Source organism: Megalobrama amblycephala, linkage group LG23, assembly GCF_018812025.1.
Source record: "Megalobrama amblycephala isolate DHTTF-2021 linkage group LG23, ASM1881202v1, whole genome shotgun sequence".
NCBI lineage: Eukaryota > Metazoa > Chordata > Actinopteri > Cypriniformes > Xenocyprididae > Megalobrama > Megalobrama amblycephala.
Window position 1 is genome coordinate 2,622,621 of NC_063066.1, and position 20,566 is coordinate 2,643,186.

Genomic DNA, 20,566 nt, shown 5'->3' on the forward strand with positions numbered 1-20,566 from the left:
AGCCAAAAAAACGTTTTAATTTTTAGTTGAAAACTGTTGTATAAACACCCCGAAAGTAATTAATTAAAAGGGTTAATAATATAGACAAAACAATCAACCAATCAGAATACATCCTTATTAAATTAGCATGTCTTATTCAATATTAAAATTTGAGGGATTCAATCAACAATCATCACAATAACAACGCAACAGAGCCATTTAATACATATCAAACAACATCACAAAAACTCTTCATTCATACCTTTTGTAAATAAACTATTCAAATTAACTATTCAAAAAACCTCTCTCTCTTTTTTCTTATATATTTGGTTTTATCTGTTCAATACCAAGAAAGAAAAAAGATGACATTGCATGGTTAAATTCACACAAATGTCTGATGCTTTCTATTTATTGCTCTTGTGTGTTCTGTTAACCTCTCTTTTAATGAGCAATATGTTTCACCAACATAAATTATATGCATGGACACTGAATCATATAAATCACATTTTTAGCCTTACATGTTATCAAAGAAGAACAATCTTCATTTGTAGGTTCTGGCAGTAATATGTGTAAGTTAATGAATTGTGTGTTTAATGATCTTTGGTGATTTCTGCTGCTAATTTGTTATTTTAGATGGTTGTTGGTCGATTTATTAATATTGGAAGATGCTTAATCGAATACACTTCAATCTTGTCTAACTGTGATTAAGAGTCATGTCTGTGATGAGAAGCTACACATGTAAGAGTATTTTGTGATGTTTGTTTTAGGACAGCTCCATTTTTAATGTTTCTTGGCCATTCTGTAAATTGTATTCCTCTATAACTAACCCACAACACTTCAAGGACAAGTTGATTAGTTTTCTACCGCTACTTTAAAACGATTGTTCTCACTTAAGGTAAGCCATCTGACTGTTAACTGGTTGTGAAATTCCTCCCTCTAATTAATTAGAGTAATAATCAAGTTAATGGGGAGACATAAATGGTGGTGTGTGTGTCTAAGTGCTTAAATTACAGTGCTTTAGTGATCTTTAAACACAATTCAAGAAGTGATGTAGGAACAAATGAACCTTGAGATTGTTTGGCCTTAATTTGGAGGGGCTCCAGTAGTCATTTTAGGAAGTGCCTCTGAATTTTCCTCATGGCGGACCAAAAGTCCATTGATATTTCTGCATGCATTGGAGTGAAATGAAAATATGCATCTATTTTTGTGCCTTTTGTGCTTAGACAGGGCCAAAAACAAAACAAACAGGGCCAGAGATGTCCCATCCAGTCCAGCCTTAAGAAACAATTCAGCCCCATTATTGACACCCCCAGTGGAATGATTAGAAGAAAAAAGGGATCTTCACACCACCACCATCCCGACGAAAAAGGCTGACTGTCAAAACAGCTAAACAATAGAGTGGGCTTGTAAGTATCCTGCTTGTATCAACTGATAAATGGGCCGCTCTTTAAGGAACTTATCTCTTTAGGACTTGCAGCATGAGGAATGGCATCATTTGTACTGTTTGCCTGGCTGGACGAGTCAAGCTGGATCCATTTAAAAGATAGTGAGATACTGTCGACAGCAATAGACAGGGTAATTGCAGAGCCACTACTGTGGTATAAATTACATCACTCCAAATGGCAGAAGGGCCCGCAGAGAGCGGGAAAAAAATCTGACAATTCACTCCACCTGCCACCCTACCATCGCTTATCACTGCTTAACAGAGAAAAAAAGAGGCAGGTGAAAAAAATTAGGTATTGATCAAATTAACAGTTTTAGCAATCTGTTTAAGATGGGCGGGGGCAAAGGAGATGGAACAATTAAATTCCCCAGGCGATATAAGGTCTCGGGATAACTCTCGACCTCCGGGCGAAACGACTCGAATATATAGCCCTGCAGAGCTGAAAAGGAACAACAGCCGATCTGAAGCACACACTAATAATGTGGGATACGAAAGCTACGACGAAGAGCATATTCAAAGTCACTGAGGAAGATGTGAGGGTGTTCTGGAGCCCTATCATACACCCGGCGCAACGCAAGTGATTTTTGCTAGTTTAAGCATGATGCAGTCATCATTTTCACGTCCAGCACCATGTTATTTAAATAGCAAATGCACTCGCGCCCATCTGTTCGCCCATGAGCGTGCTGGTCTGAAAACGAGGTGCGTTCAGATGCATTGTTGGCGTGTAGCTATTTTGAGGAAATTGAAAACTACTGCGCCATTGACCAACAAAAACCTGCTCTAAAGTGAATGCTGCAGTATTTATTTTCTTATTTATTCAGCACGATTTAATGCGTGCTTATAGGCGAGAGTACACTCTGCTTGTTGCACACAAACATGCCAAACATTAAAGCATCCTCTCTGGAGAAGCATTCAGTCTTTCCGCTTGCAAATTCCGCCATGTAAATGGCGAATCCACCATGATGTGAGCGCAACTGGCTTTTAAAGGGAATCGGTGATGATTGGTTAATTGCATGTTATGTCCAAACACACCCATGACTCATTAAGAGAAGTACAACGCTTTTGGACCATGCACACAGACAATGTTTTCTGTCGTTAAACTAGCAAAAGTGGATTCGGTCACACCCTAAGTGCACCTGCGCTTTGCCCTAAAATAGGGCCCTAAATATCTATAAGCATTTTCAAATATACAAAAAACTAGGGCTGTCGATTTAACACGTTAATAGAATTAATTATTTACTGGAAAAAATTACGCGTAATAAAATTATTCTGAAATGTCATTTCACGGAGTTCATGGTGATGAACATGAAGCAGGGCAACAACTCACTGCCTGATGGAGGCTATAGAACGCCCCTAAAATTCAAGATATTGAGGCAAAAATGCCCCTGAATGCGTTTTTTTCTCATATTTATATCATATAGTATGATATAGTTAAGCAATATCACACGAGCAACGAGTGCAATATGACACGAGTGCAAATGAGATACAACAAGAAGTTAATATCGTTATATTTTAGAAACAATATTGTCTGTTTTTGTTACCTATAAAGCCATAGCAGGATTGAGCTTCTCCGAGCAACACAGTGGCGTTTCTGAACGAATTTGCATTTTGAACGAATCAGGTGAACCAATGATTCATTGGCCCAATGATACACTGCAAAAAATGCTGTTCTTACTTAGAGTTATTGACTTGTTTCTAGTCAAAATATCTTAAAGTTCTTAAATCAAGAAGCATTTTCTTGACAAGTAAAAATTATTTTCTTGTTTTCAGGAAAAATAAGTCAAAATTAAGTAAGTTTTTCTTTAAAACAAGCAAAATAATCTGCCAATGGGGTAAGCAAAATAATATTATTTCAAACCAATAATAAGCTATATAATCTTGTTTTCAGTTTGGACTAAGAATATTTTGCTTACCCCATTGGCAGATTATTTTGCTTGTTTTAAGGAAAAACGTGCTTAATTTTGATTTATTTTTCCTGAAAACAAGAAAATAATTTTTACTTGTCAAGAAAATGCTTCTTGATTTAAGAACTTTAAGATATTTTGACTAGAAACAAGACAAAAACTCTAAGTAAGAACAGCATTTTTTGCAGTGTAAAGAGAGCCATTTACTTCATTCCTGAATTCCGTTTGAACGAATCGAATCAATGACTAAAGGCACGTTCACACCAAGAGTGATAAATAAAAAGATAACAATATAGTTCTAAAAATCGGTCTAGAATACAATAATTTAAGCGCTTGCATATTTAAAATGGCAGATAAAACACTGACAGCCAGTCAGAATCCAATAATTTAAGTGCTTAAATGGCAGATGACTTACTTCTCCAGAAAAAAGTCGAAGTCAAACCCTCTTTTCAAGAATACTTTAAAGAAATTGGATATATGGAAAACAATCGGTCATACCCTCAGAATAAATGGTGAGAAGTATTAACGGTGAGATCATTATGCCAGGGTAGCAATCAGTAAAATTACCACATGTATCCAGCGCTAGTTTCGACAACATTGTCTTGCTTCCTTTGAAGTTGCTGTGAAAAAGACTAGGCGTTGTTTTTATTCCACTATACTGACTTTGTCAGCTAAATTCACTGTTAGATTAGATCGATTACACTAGCTATTCACTCGAAACATAGCATGCTGAGGACATCTGCTGGTTAAAAATGTGTAAATGCAACAAGAACAGCAAAAACATGTTGTGCAAACCGCAGCGCAAGCTTTAATTATCGCTATAATTATCGTTCTTGGTGCAAACGGGCCTTTACTCATTTAGACATTTACTGCCACCTACTGGCAATTTTAGTTTCCTTACTTAGAGTATTATTTCATATTCCATATTAATAAAAAATCCATTAAAGGTATATTGAATATTCATCATTTACTGAAGCCTAAAAGGTGTTGTGTAATAAATTCTAATTAGAATCAAATAAAATATTTCTTTCTAAAGCTACTTTTTGCAATGTCTATTTGATGCTTTACACAATAATGACTTTAAATTATCTTTCTCAGCCAAATTTGATGTGATTAATTTGCTAATAATGAATTGCCACATCATGTAATTAATCAGATTAAAATTTGCAATTGCTTGACAGCCATGCAAAAAACATAAACGTTGCACATCACCTCAGTCTTTTGGAGAAAGCGCACAATGCCAAGGCCAATTGTAGTACTTTGACTTTGCAAAAATCGACTGGTCCACTTTCAGTGTTCACACAACAACTTTATGATATTCTGGTCTCTAAATATGGCTCAGGTCCCTCGTTCAAGTTAAACACGCAGAGGACAGAGTTTGTTCAGCTCCAACAGTAATAGAGACTTTATTTTTTGTTCTATATTCACAAAGCAGCTGCAACCAAGACTCAGTTGTGTCTGACCTTAGTGGCAGACAGATAAAACGTATTAGGTTATTATTTTTCCGCCCCATAAAATAATAAGTAAAAGCCAGCAATTAGTGATGAGCCATAAATCTAAATATTCTGATGTGTGTTTTCAAACATGAATTGTTGCAGCCGTCTATATGCATCTCTGGACATCCTTCATTTGGATGAGCTATATAATACGTCCCATTTTAAAAATTTTCCTTGCCATTGTTCCGAAGAGAGGGCCGAGGGGCTGCGGGACGATTTGTGTTCTGCATGGTGGTTTTATGCATCACCTGCTTGATTTCAATTTACATGTATGTCCTGGGTTACGGCTATATTCATTTGGCTGAGGTAGTTAAATCAATGGAGTACAGTGTAACCTTCCCCGCCAAGACAAGCGACACATTATGACGCATTAAAATGGGCCTTTGTGGCACAGGGCAAAGGTAAATAAAAGGCTTGTTTTCCATTCGTGTCATTTGTTTTGACCTGAGCTCTTCAAAATCAGGGGACCAGCACAAGCTCCTGATGATAAATGATACGCTCGTTTTATCTGCTAAACCAAATTTGCCATTGCCAACCTTTATATATATATAAAAGGGAGATTGTTTAGTTAGCATTTCACACATTTTTTGGTGGTATATTCTTAAAAATAAAGGTCCTAAAAGGAGGTTTTCATGGCGATGCCATTGAAGAACCATTTCAAAGAACCTTTCAGTGATCAGTTCCTTAAAAGAACCATGTTTTAGAACCTTTTTCCAGAATAAAGAACCTTTAGTCCAATGGAAAGATTCCATGGATGTTCTTCATGGAACCATTGATGCCATTAAAGAACCTTTATTTGTAAGAGTGTATGTCAAATTAAATAACTCATAAGAAATACATACACATACAAATAATAAGAAAGCTTAAATAGCTTAAATCCATAAAAATAGCTTAAATCCATGGCAAACAAACAGAGATGTATTTCAAATGACGATAGAAATCAAAAGTTTTCAAATCCCAGTCTGTTCTGTGGACATTCAGGCACATTTGTCACAGTGGAAACAGCCGAGCGCATTATCACATCGTTGTCTCTCCTAACCATTTCCGGGATGGCCATTTCTCAAAAAAAGATTTTTCTAAATGCAATAATATCTTTCCCGATAGGATGCCTTTCCTTCAATGCATAATGTCTTCAACAAAAAATCCCAGATCTGTGTTGTAAAAGCTCTATCTCACTGGCTGGCTGAACTGCTTTAATTCCCAGACACCTTATAGTGATGGCTTCAATTTCCAGGGCTTTTGATAAAATCGCGCAGTCTCTGGTGTATTGGGATTGAGTACCCCGCTATGGACGCCGTTTAATGAAGTGTCATAGTTTCAGCGCCTGATGTTTGACATAACCTCATTCAGTGCACTTGTGATAAATGTGAGCCTGGCAATCATAAAATATATAGCTATAATTGAGTTAATATGATTTAAAATACTAACCATTTGTACCGTTGGATTGTGCTGTCATTTGCCTTCCACAGGTAAGCTGCAGACAATACAAGGTATAAATGTTTCATTATTGCTCCCATCCTCAATCTTGTAACTGTCAACTAATTAATTAAAATAAACATTAAAGATAATACAAAATGGTCCAGCATGGTCAAAAAAGGTTAAAAAAATGAAACGTATACATGGATGAATCATTCACAATAAGACTTAAAACATGCATTTACAAAATAGATTTAATTCTAACTTGGTGGCACTACATGCTCAATAAACTTCCTAAAAGATGGTTTTGCCATTGAAGACCCATTTTCGGTTCCCCAAAGAATCTTTAAGTGAACAGTTCTTAAAAGAACCAAGTGTGAAGAACATTTTAATAATCTAAAGAACCTATTTCCACTATTGTGGAATTACAAGATTCCATGGATGTTAAAGGTTCTTCATTTTGTATTGTGAATTTTTAAAGGTTTTAAGGTTTCCTGAATTTTTAGGATGACAATTACGAAAAAATGCATACGAAAATTGTGCAAAGACCTTAAAGAAGATTTTAAGTTGAAACTGCTCCTCGGTGATTCATATAATGGGTGCCGTCACTTTGAGATTCAAAAAGACATATGCAGACAAAAACAAAATTAATACCCACACAGCAAAATCTCCAGAGTTAAATCAACTCTGCTCAGAGTACATATGGTCAAGATGCTTTGGTATACAGACCTAAGGAAGACATTCAACAGATTATTGCTGAAGTGAAAGCTCTTCTTTACTCTAAAATTGCTATAAACTCAAAGCCATATGTCAAACCTAAATTTGAAGTTGATATAACAAAAATTGAGGTTTCTATAAGATTTTGTTTAAGCGCTATACCAAAAATAGCCACTGAGTGAAACATGTATTCTCCTGTAACAAATGAATAAATTTCCATCACAAAATATTACAGTCACCAAATATGTAACTCTCAGACCTTTCCGATAAGACTGGGTAAAAAATATCAATTTCTCGATTTTAATCGATTCTCATTTTTACGAACTGATATCGATTCTTAAATCCCAAGAATCGATTAGTCTAGTCTGTTTTCAGTTGATAAATGAGCAGAATATGTAGCGACTCCCATCCAATAAATCGCAATAATCTTTGTTACTTTTGATATGAAGCAAAGTCTCAGATTTCAAATGACGTCCATCTTATTATGAGATTCAAAAAATAAATACCGTTTTGGCGCTGTTTAATGTGGCGTGACAGATCGCTTTAGCACCTCAGTTAAAGAGAAGCATGTGATCATCCTCTCCTCCGCTTTAATACCAGTTACAGCGAAATAAACATGCATGAACATCTGAAGGTATGTTAAAATATACAGTACAACTTACTGAAATCCGTATCATGTCTCGTGTAATCGCTCAATCAGTGCTTCAACCTCGGAAAGACGTCAATAAAACAGCTTCAATGTCACGTAACGTCACATTTACCTCAGAAAAACATATTCAGTGACCATAAACTCATTAGTCAGATAGAAAAGTGAACTCTAGAAAGATAAATATAGCTATGCACCGTTACATATTCATTATAATTTTTAATGTTCTTCAATATTTAATGCATGTTTGAATAAATCAGCCGCGATGTAATTGTTTATATTTCAAAAAAACGAACTGGAGTAGAAATATGATGATGTAATTCTAAACTTTATTTATAATAAAAACATCATTGAGTGTAATTTAAGTGTTTGTATATAAGTTAATTTAACCTTCAATATTATTATAGTAGTACCAGCTGACTCTCATGTGTAGTTTACAGCATTAGTTGAGAGATTTTTTTCCTCTAGAAAATTTGCCATGTACTGAAACTGAAATACTACATCCAAAACAATCGATATCAAATCAAATCGAAATTGTAATAGAATCACAAGCATGTGAATAGTAATCGAATCGAATCGTGAAAACTGTCAATACCCAGCCCTACTTTCCGACAATGTTTTGTCAAGATTAGAAAAAAATGTTGATTATAAAATAGTTTCAATAAATGTTGTAATATGAAAGCGCCCACTAGGGGGAGGAGCCCGCTAAAATTATTTAAAGTACCACTTCCACAGTAAAGCAATGTCCAATTTCAATACAGGATGAATTTACACCTTCCGTATTCAACTTAGGAAGAAAGCGCAATGCCTCTCAAAGTTCAAAACGCTTACGCTACGTCCTACACAGGCCGTATTCAACTTACGAAAAGAGGCCAACTGTTGACCTTATATCAGGAACTAGAATAAATCTTTTAACAAGAAACTGCCTAATAAAACCATGCTTAAATGTGTAATATTTAATGTTTCATATCAAGTGAGGCTGCGCTACACAACACCCATTTGTCATAACTCGTGACTATATTAACAATAAAGCACTGCCTCTCTAATCGTATTGCTTAAACATTACATTATGTACAGTATTTCATATTATGCAGCTTCACCAGTATTCTCATGTTTTCATAAATGGCACTGAAAGTACCTTCACTGAGTGTCTTGCCATCAGAGAAAAACATATGATTTCATCTGACAGCTCGAAAGAATCACTTTCCTGTCCTAAAACTCCCTTAACACGGGCTGATATCTGCTTGTTTATTTTGTAGCTGGTAGATGACCATTGTGCGAGCCCCTTTTGTGGTGGAGGTGCTAAAGGATATCTCGCAGGTCACATCATTCGAGGGAGGTTGATGACTCGGTTAGATCTCCATCACTCTCCACTCAAGCGGAGAATATGTCCCCAGCAGAAGTACACTGTTTAGATGGTGATGGGATAGGGAACAGGTGACAGGCCGCTGACAGCCATTTCCTGGGGAGAAGCCTCTATTAGTCCCCCGTTACCTCTTAACTTGTGTTTGCATTGCTACAGTCAGCGGTAAGTAATGGTACTGTCAGCCTAACTATGCCAATGCATGTCATCAAGCAACATAACTAGAGCTGGTAAGATTCCCTTATACATGTGGTGTATCAGAGATTCAATTTGGCCTTTATATACACCAATCAGGCATAACATTATGGCCACCGACAGGTGAAGTGAATAACGCTGATTATCTCTTCATTAGTGGGTGGATATATTAGGCAGCAAGTGAACATTTTGTCCTCAAAGTTGATGTGTTAGAAGCAGGAAAAATGGGCAAGCGTAAGGATTTGAGCAAGTTTGACAAGGACCAGATTGTGATGTCTAGACGACTGGATCAGAGCATCTCCAAAACTGCAGCTCTTGTGGGGTGTTCCCGGTCTGCAGTGGTCAGTATCTATCAAAAGTGCTCCAAGGAAGGAACAGTAATGAACCGGTGACAGGGTCATGGGCGGCCGAGGTGGGGAGCGAAGGCTGACCAGTGTGGTTGGATCCAACAGACAAGCTCCTGTAGCTCAAATTGCTCAAGAAGTTAATGCTGGTTCTGATAGAAAGGTGTCAGAATACACACGTATGGAGCTGCATAGCTGCTGACCAGTCAGGGTGCCCATGCTGACCCCTGTCCACCGCCGAAAGAGCCAACAGTGGACACGTGAGCATCCAGAAGAAGGTGGGAACACCTTACCGGGGGAACACATGGCACCAGGATGCACTATGGGAAGAAGGCAAGCCGGCGGAGGCAGTGTGATGCTTTGAGCAATGTTCTGCTGGGAAACCTTGGGTCCTGCCATCCATGTGGATGTTACTTTGACACGTACCACCTACCTAAGCATTGTTGCAGACCATGTACACCCTTTCATGGAAACGGTATTCACTTAGTGCACTGGTCGGCTGTAATTTAAAACAACTAGCCCCCAGATTTCTGCTCACTTTCCCCCCCAACCTTCACGGGTCTCCCTGAGCGAAAGTTTTCAGCAGGACATTACACACTAGAGCAGGCAGCAGATTGTGTGAGATTACGACAACATCCCGGAGCAGCGTCGGCTCTGTAATATCTCCATGTTTGCAGTCATGGCCTGTCACCCCAGCTGACCAGTGGGGACGCCCGGTGGGTCGCGCCCATGCCTCAATCAACTTCAAGTGTTATTAAATAGTGACCTCCATGAAGAAAAGTACAATGTAATGATGGCTTAAACAAACACAATTTATCATCCTCCTCACGCTGACATTACTTTACCCTACCAAACCCAGCCAAGCAGGCACAGTGCAATTGGCTGTGTGGCCAGACTCTGACCCCAAAAGAGGCTCCCACAATCCTCTGTCCACAGTTCAGCTATGCTCTGTCTATTCGCTCAAATGGAAACAAGCATTCAGACTCGTTTTTTATATGAAATATAAGGATCAAAACATTTCCAGAACCTATCTATATATACTATATATTGAAGGTTATCTAAAATGTGCAAAAAACAGTAATTGGTGATATTAATTGGAAACATTACAAGACAGAAGTGCTACTAAATTTTGCTTAATGTAGCAGTAAAAATCCATTAAAAATTAAGTTGCTCAAGGTTTCTCTTTCACAGCTCCAAAGATCTGGACATGGAGTCCTTAGTTGTTTTTCATTTAATTATAAACGTTGTCTCTGATGTGCATCCTAAAATTCCTTAGGATAAATAACAACAAGATCTATACAATTAATGCTGATAGCATAACTCTCAGATCATGTAATCTGGCAAGTATTTGATGATAAATGTTTGAGTCCATATTAACATTGAAACATTGCCTAGATGTTCAACAATAAAATTTAATTCAATAATTAATTAAATTCAACAAATATAATTGAGTTAGAATTAATCAAATTAATTCCTTAAATGTCAAACATTAAAAACGAGTAAAATTTAAGTAAAATGTAATATCTGAATAACATACAGATGTCAGAGATGAACTAAGAACTCTTTATTTTTTTATTGCCAACATTGAAGACACCTGATGATAAGCAGAATCACTGAAGGAAAGAGAAACACAAGAATTAACAGAGATGTTGATGTTGATTTTATTGAACATGTTTGGTCACCATTATGATGATCGGTGTTTCATTTAATTGGGCCATTTGACTCTATCCTTTTTATGTCAGTTTGTGGTTTTTGTAATGGTGTTTGCTAATTTTACACATTTTAAATGGTTGACTTTTAAGGAATTAATTTGATTAATTCTAACTCAAAACTTATATGTTGAATTTAATTAATAATATTGCTTATAATCTGTTACTACAATTTTATTGAGTAGATATAGAGTATTACTTTTTACAGTGTGTAGGTCATCAATATTCATTTTATAAATATTTGTTTTATCAGTATGTGTGTTCTTTGAGAACCGAACCCATGACAAGTGAGGCTCAGTGTTGGAGGAACACATTACAAGTAATGCAAGTTACGCAATCAGATTACTTTTTCAAGTAACTACTAAAGTAACACATTATTTTTTTAAATTTGCAACAAAATATCTAAGTTCAAACAAGTAACTCAAGTTACGTAAGCTTTACTTGATCCATTTCAACCATAATAATAAGCAAAAATTACTTTAGTTAAACATCACATTTGTGTTTCATTTTTTTATTTTATTGTTGAACTTTCTTGTTCTGCTGTGATCCAGAATGGTTTTTAAAAGTGGGTTTTTAAAAATGCAGATATAATTATTTTTGAAGTTTTATTAAGTGTTAACAATGAGATTATGTGTTTTTTATAATCAATTAACTCTGCTTTTGACATTTTTTACAAGATGGACAAAATTTGTCACCAAAAAAGTTTTTACCGAATGACACATTTGGTTACACCGAATGACGATATTTTCAAACAATGCTAACAGGCTGATATCTAGCAAAAGGACAATCAAACATTTTATATTTAGCACAAGTTTTTCAAATATTGCAACATTTTCCATGTTTTATAGCGGTTGCGCCGAATGACCTGATGTTTCGGGACATGCGTATGAACAAGTGAAAACATGAATTTTTCAAATAGTTATGAGAGATTTAGTTACTTTGCTTCACGACCATGTGGTCCTTTGCAGGTGTCTAAATGATGTCACATCCTGTCACATGATATTGATCACATGACTTGATCCAAAATGGTCCCTTTATATTGGTTACTCCAAATGACATCAATGAAATTCATTTTTCCGGACATTCTTTCTCATGACTTCTACACATAATTTTAACACCATTTTGCACTATGTTGATATATGATGTTATAAAATCATGCCAGAATAAAAAATATATACATTTATTACATTTTAAGCACAAATACCTAAAATACCTTTATATATAGCAAAATATAATTAAAACCTTTTGGATTCAATAAAAGAGATCTAGTTGTACTACCTTACACACTTTGGATGTCATATCTTTGTTTTTTATTATTATTAAGGCCTTTGGACAAAACAAATAACCCGTTTTAACCTGCGTTTTAGCGGCAACTCAGTATATTTCTATGGCATTGCTGTTAAGGAGTAATTAGCTGGTGAAGTGGATCTACTTATCGTAGAGTTAATGAAAGTCATCATGAGCATTGTAATGTTTGAAGCGGATGTCATAACAAATGTCAGATTTTAAAATGAACGGTTCATTCATAAATGCGTAAGATCTTACCTTCATGCTGTGGAAAAACAAACAGGAAGACAGAATACAACAAGCAAAGCGCTGAAAGGGGCTCTAAAAATAGTTGTAAAAATCGTTCTAAATATAAAAGAACTACAACGATAACAACACAGTGAAACGATATCGTTGGAATCACTTTCTGCAGCTTATCAACATTAAAAACACTGACAGCCAATTAATTATGAATAATATTGTTAATATTAATTGTATTAATAATATTAATAAATTCACTTGAATAGTTTTAGGTAATCCTGCTGCCTTCTTGGAGGTTTGCTGAGGGTCACTATAGAGGGTCCCGGGCCCCAGATTAAGAACTGCTGACCAACATGCATACAGAAAACACTATTGCCCAAACATACCATCCTGCCTTCCAAATAAAAACCACAGGACTGCTCTGCTTATAACACATTACAACTTTTGCTACTTCCACTGAGTACCTGAAGTTTTTATAACTTTACTACCATAATCATTACTGGTATAAAAAGTTTGCTTTATCAGTTAACCAATAAATGCAATGTATTGGTCAGACCCATCAAACAGGTCATTCGGGAAATGATGTGCCAAGTGGATTTTTATGAGTGTATTTTCCAATGTAGTATACGCTGCGGGTCAATGCTAAGCTGAAGTTGCTTGACACTTCATCTATGGTGCTATGATTTTTTATAAACACTATTGACTTGGCCTTTATTGATTGGCGTGAATGTATCACACAAATCATTTTGCACCAAATCAATAAAGAAATCTTGTGGAAAATTTATATTAAAAGACCTTTGTTTGCCTAAGTGAGTTTCAGACAGGCACACTGAATGCTTTGCTGATTAATTGGATTAGTTTAAATTTGGGCATGGCAAGGCCATTAAACAACGCATTCTTAAATCATGCACTGCCATGTATGATTGAAATGAGATTTTCAACACAATAAGAGAGCTGTTAAATAAATCACATATGCATTTTACACAGTCAAAGAAAAGGAACATAACTCTTATGAACGTCTTTCAATCTTTAGGTTCAACACTTACTGATGGGTATTTGCCTGCGCTGGTGCCAAATGCTTCTCGCAGAGAAGAACATTTGAGGCTTCACACAAACTATGTACAAAATGATCTATTGCAAAATGGATTTGTATAGAGAGTACGGTTGGATTGAAGTTGTTTTTAATTACTACAGGGAAAGTATTTAATTTTCAAGAAAATGCATGACAATTTGTGCATTTTGGTTTAATTTGCAGAGCTAAAATGTGTCATCTGTTTAAAGAGGCCATATGCTTTTCTCAAACTTCATTCGTCTTTAGTGTGTAATGTTGCTGTTTGATCATGAAAAAGGCGAGAGTTCTTCTCTATATCAGTGTTTCTGAACTCCCTGAAACGCCTCCATTGTAGTCTTGAGATGTCTTCCTCATTTAAATAATTAATGCGCAGAATAAAGGGGCGGGGCCTGGTTGAGTTAGTTAGTAGTGTGTTGAAACTGGCGGTTATGGTAAGGGACGGGACATTTCCCAAACACCAATCACAACACACTGCTCCAGCCGACCAATCAGAACACAGTGTGCTTTTCAGAAGGAGGGGCTTCATAGAGACAGGAACTAAACAGAGCGTTACTGACAGACTGGGAAGAGAGGTGCTGCAACAATGGAGAATATGAGGAAAATAATCAACATTCAAGCAGGAAAACCTGTTCTAGCAGAGCACAAAAACAACATCAAGAGTATAATTTGGCCTCTTTAAACATAACAACAACACAGACTCAACCAATCGGGTGACTTTGAGGCGAGTGTTCAGGAAACCTGTTTGAAATTAGTCATTTTTTTTTTGCAAAATCTGTTTAGTGCAGTGGTTCTCTAACATAACTGTAGATTAGACATTTCTGCTGTAATTATGACAAAAGTTATTGTTTTTAATTTTTTTATAGTCAAAAATGGGACAACTAACAGAAACAATAGTTATTTAGGGAAGAAAATTAAAAAAAATAAATATGATTCCTTAGTTTTATGTATTTGTTAACATTTTAATTAAGACATTTTTAAGTTTAAGTTATTTTTATTAAGTTATTAATTTGTTATCTTGATAAATAATACTACACTGTAAAAAATTATTGTTGGTTTAACTTAAAAAAGTAAGTTATCTGGTTGCCTTAAAATTTTGAGTTCATTGAAATTAAAATTTTGAGTTAAAACAATGAAGGTGATTGGTTTAATCAACAGAAACTTAAAATATTATGTTATCCGAACTAGGGATGCACCGATATGAAAATTTTGGCCGATACCGATAACCGATAATTCTTTAAATTTGAAAGCCGATAACCGATATATTGGCCGATAAATCTAAATCCAAATATTTATAGCATTTTTGAGCACTTGATTACAAAAACAAAAGTCTCCATGTCACAAACACACGATTATAATGTTCACATTATAATATTATGAAGTTTATATGACAGACTTGCGCTGCGCATGTTGCACTTAACTGTATTTTCCTTTTTGAAGTGATTTCAATCATATTTCAAGCAATTCAAAACTATCATGGTGAACAGTGTGTATCTGAAGTGTCTCAGCTGAAGGAAATAATCCATTATTTATCGGCTTTAATATATCGGCCAATTATTTTTTGGGAGGCAGATAACAATAACATTAAAAATATCGGCTGATACCGATATGGTGGCCGACATATCGTGCATCCCTACATTAATTATCTAAGTTGATTTGACAAAAGAAAAAAAAATTTTTTACAGTGTATTATTATTAATTGTATTATTAATAACATATTAATTTGATGTCAACCTGCGAGGCTCCTGGTGGTCCAGAACTCACACACTTTTACACACCTTTAAGAAACTCAGCAAATTGTGGCAAAAATTGAATTTTGGCAGCAAAATGCAGCGTTCCCATTATTTTTCTTAAAAGCACTTGGTCAAAACTCTTGCTAAAAATATGTAATTTTGTCTTTGATTCAGTCGTGTCGGGGAGACGTCTCACTTTAGTGGCACTGAAGGACTGCTGAAGGAGGACACTTTTATTTTTTTATAACTATCAGTTGATCATTGCTGTTTAATTATGTCGGGTGGATTCTGGAGTAGATAACATGCTGTTATCTCCCGGTGAGAAGGCTAGAAAGGATATCAAAAAGATAAGTCCCATTCCAGCACACGCTGTTCAAATATTGTAATGTTCTTTCGTCTTTCAACATATTTAATCTTCTTGCAAACTAATGCAGAAGAACAGTCATCGAAAGCAAGAAAAATGTGTTGAGAATGGTCTATTTTTGCGTATCTATTAACCACAGGTTTAAACAGATAAAGCGGATGATGAAATGAGGGGTGGGGGAGAGGAGAGGCTCATGGCAATAATAATAGTCCAGAGGGATTAAAAGATCACGAGTCAAGAGGTGTGTTAACCGCCATAAAATGCAGAAATGATTAGGCTAGATATGCCTCACGCTGCACTCGAGGCATAATTGAGGCCATGAGCTCCAGATACAATATGATATTCAGCACAGGGTCATTCCTGTTCCTGTTCTGCACTGACTTTTGAACTCCATGAATTTAAACCAATATGCAATTTAAGGAAGTATTTGTATAAAAAAATGACCATGTATTTTATTCAAGCTCAGGCACACACACACAAAAAAGGTATTAAGGTTAAATTAAATTTAGCAGTAAGGGATTGACAGCGAGCTGAAATTAATTTAGAAAATGTTCTCAAACAGGATGAAAACTTCCACTTACTGACGTTTCTATAGTTGTTTTCCCTCCAAAGTGATGTCACTTCCTGGAAGATGATGTCATTTAGAAACTGGCTTGTGTTAGTTAAAGGGATTTTTCAAAAGTCAAACAGGAAGGACTATAAATTGATTATAAATTAAAGTCCCCCTGTGGTGAAAATCAAGTGTTTAATGTTGATTATATGTCTATATGGTGTTTTTTAATATGCTTTAAGACAAAACATGTGCAAATTCATCGGTCAACACCATTGCTGAGCATTTTCTCCTTAAAACTGCAGTGACTTAAAACCCCGCCCCTGTTTCCTACATCACAAACATGTGACCAATCCTGTCGCGTGTGGGCGGGGCTTGTTCAAAGCGTTTCTAAGGATGAATCTTCTTCTTCTGAATCAGTTTCTGGTTGAATTAAAGCAATATTTCCACTTGCCATAGTCCAGCGTTTACGACAGCTGAGCGAGTGGATCAGGTAATCCGAGCTGCTGTGAGTGAGTGGAGGCGGAGACTAATTTGCATATTCATGGTTAAATCCTCAAAGGTTAGATGTTTAATGCATTTATCATCTCAAATATTAAGCATTACATCATGATTATTATGGTAATATGCAAAAAGACTTTGCAATCAGCAAGATAACACAAAAAACATAAAAGTTTTTAAGAAAATATTTAAGTAGAATTTCACTAAAGAAACATCCAAATGAAATTCACTTGTGATTAAAGGAAACTAATACAATACTTATGATTTGTGTTAATATATAAATAATTATATTACACTTTAGTTTAGGGTCCAATTCTCACTATTAACTAGTTATTAGCATGCATATTATTAGGATATTGGCTGTTTATTAGTGCTTATAAATTAAGTACATATTAACTGCATGACCATATTCTGCATCCCATAATCACACCCAATACTTAAACTACCTTACTAACTATTAATAAGCAGTAATTAGGAGTTTATTGAGGAAAAAGTCATAGTTAATAGTGAGAATTGGACCCTAATCTATGACCAAAATATACTATTTCTTAAAAATTAAGTTTAATTTATTTTATATATATATATTAGATATGATTATATAGATTTGATGACTACACAGCAAAATCCCACTCTATATTGTTAAAGTAACACTAAAGCAAAGTTCAAGTTAATGAGTTAATTAAGCGATTAATTAAATAATGGTTGAGCATTAGTGATGAACGCCTGCTGTTAACAAGCAGAATCACTGAAAAGAGAAACACAAGAACTACAACTGACTTCAGCCACAGCCTTGTAGTTTTTTCTTCTTCAGTGATTCTGCTTGTTAGCAGCAGGTGTTCATCACTAATGCTCAGTCATCACTTAATTAATCGCTTAATTATCTCATTAACTTGAACTCTGCTTTAGTGTTACTTTAACACTCTGTAGAGAGGGACCATATGTACTCTGAGATTTTGCTGTGTGTGTATAATGCTACTAAAAACATACCAATATTATTAAAACTGGAACAGACAAAAATAACAAATATGTCTATAACTCACCTTTTACATTCACAGCCTGTCATTACGAATCTGTCGAAAATCTGAAAAGAAACAATGTTCGTTAGTGTCTAAAGTCTAATTGATCAAGGCCTGAACAATGCAATAAAATACAGTCAAATCATCATACAACTATCAAAATGAAAAACAAAAACATCTTCAGGCAAGATTTAAAGAGTTTGCAGGTTTAAAGAAACATTTTCCCGACATCCTGCGAGAGCCAGAGAGAAGTACACATGAGCTATTGGAATGGGAAATCGGATGCTCCATTAGCAGCGGATTTATTCAATCAGCTGGCTCACCTCTTAATTAAAGGAACTAATTATGCTATCGAAGGACTTCTTGGCTGGTGGCTCCAAAAGTGGTTTGGCTGGCACGCCATCCCCCTCGTACCTCGCTGAAGGTGATGACCTTGTGATAACCCGTGTGTTCATCACTCAAATTACTGTCCCCAGTAATGGTAATGCCAAAGCACTGGAACACCGGGGCGGCTAATCTGTATTCAAATGACACGCCACCAAACAGTAAGGTGGGCCGCGCGGCCATAACTCAGCCGCCGTGCATGCTGGGGAGGGAGATCGACCACGGCCAATCAGACATTATCATACATTTCCCAGGTGTGAGACAGGCCTTCTGGGAGCCAATGATATTGGGAAAATTCATCACAAGTCTCCCTCGCAGCCGTAATGGTCAATTTAAATTAATTACTAGTGTGGGGCAGCATGGGACTGAGGTACAGCCACACATTCACACAGCCGTAGATATCTAGTGCCTTTATGACATGTGTGATTTTGTGTTTGGGTTCAGACATTCTTAATCTTAATGCTTAAATCATCAGATAATGTGCAGCTGTAAGATATTTGATTATCTTAAGAAACATCGACTCAAACTAAAGTAGTGAAATGATTCTTAAAAAACTAAATTAAGCTTTATTTATTTGAATAAATATTAAATACAAATAATATTAATTAATAATATAAACTTTTGCTTAAAAGTAAGTTTAATGCATATTTTTTATCTAGTATATTAAGGCTTATTAAGGCAGTATATTATTATCTTATGCTTAACAAATCATCAGTTAATGAGCATTTAAATTAATAACCTTAATAGCTATATTTCCATGATGTTTAATTAGTTAGTTACCATGTAAAACTATAATGAAGTGAGGACACTTCTCATCATAAAAGGTTTTATTTGCTACATTTATTCTGCATAAGGTTCAAGTAAACAACGAGAAAATAACATACTAGCCTAAATCAAATTAGCATCTGTGTTTGTTTTGTGTGTTTGCTATAAACACTACATACAGATGTTTCAAATGTCTGAAATAAATGCCATTTGTTCATAATTTGACATATTAACCCATTATATATATTTTAAAAAAATACGCAACTAGAAAATAGTTAATTTTAAATCGTAAGTAGGCCTAAATTAGCATAATCTGTGTAAACTTACATCTGTCGGTATTTCTGCTCCCAGGTCTCGATAATTCCTGTCATTTTTTCATAAATGAACAACAAATATAAACAAGTAAAAGTCAACATGAGGGAGTGTGTATTAAATTGGCTACATTTACGTTAAAAGATTATTTTAATGCTCACACACGACGCTGACGAGTTTCATGATGTTTTGTCGCCACCTTCCGGTCATACGAGATTTAACTGCCCTTCATTGAGGCTGGCAGACTGAATCTGAAATTCATTAAAAATTCTTATATATGTTCTGTTAAAATACTGTGATATAGCAGACAATCACCAAACTCTGGTGTTTAACCTCTAAACTGAAATTATTTGGCATATATATATATATATATATATATATATATATACACACACATATATAATTTTTTTATATAAAGACACAAGGTTGGTCACTTTAATCAAGACACTCTTGCAGAACTGAAGGCAGCTTCAAAAAATTGAAGTGTAAAAAAGTTTGTTTACTGTAAAGCAAATGTATTGAACTAAACATTTTGTTTATTTTATACAAAATACATATTTTAGGAAATAACAAGGATTAAACTGGTAGAGCCATATGTCTAACCACATTAAGTTATTAAAATAAATTGAGTCTAATAAAAGGATTTAAAGTACCGTTTCCATGGTAACACAATGTCCAATTTCAAAGGTTTTCGAATTATATCTAATTAATGATTATTATAAAATTGTGTGAAAGGGAAAAGGAAATAAAAAAAAGTGCTCCAATTCCTCAAATAAATATTACATTTCATAGCAAAATAATAAACACATCAAATGACCAAGTATTACAGCAAGGACCTAAAATTAACACTGGCCAAGCGCAAAATGCAAATCAGGCAAATAGCCTAAATCGCCAGTAACATTTTTATTCTAACAGTGCAATTTGGTGAAAACATGAATGATGCTCGAGACAGTCGACGAGGCAGTGCTGCATCGTCATGAAAGTTTAAGCCTTGACAATTTAAATATTCAAGCTCGAGAAGATGCGAAAGGGAACTCAATTAGTTTCTTGCGCGATTTGTGGGAGGTTTTCTGTGTGTAAACATACAAAGTATGCGCACAGAAATCCGCGAATTGAGCTCTTCATGTCTTCC

The 20,566-nt window shown here is 35.3% G+C and overlaps 1 protein-coding gene across 2 annotated transcripts in view; it reads right to left on the bottom strand.

Annotated features, from left to right (window-relative positions):
- Nucleotides 1-19,660, bottom strand: part of nkx1.2lb (NK1 transcription factor related 2-like,b) — a 130,789-nt gene extending 111,129 nt beyond the window's left edge. The window contains exons 1-4 of one of the 2 annotated variants that reach the window (XM_048175840.1): nucleotides 19,596-19,660; nucleotides 19,450-19,486; nucleotides 18,297-18,490; nucleotides 17,998-18,038 (exon numbers count right to left, since the gene is read on the bottom strand). The gene's annotated coding sequence lies outside the window, so the exon portion shown is untranslated. The other variant, XM_048175841.1, reaches the window with a different exon arrangement.
- Between the last annotated feature and the right edge of the window lie 906 nt (nucleotides 19,661-20,566).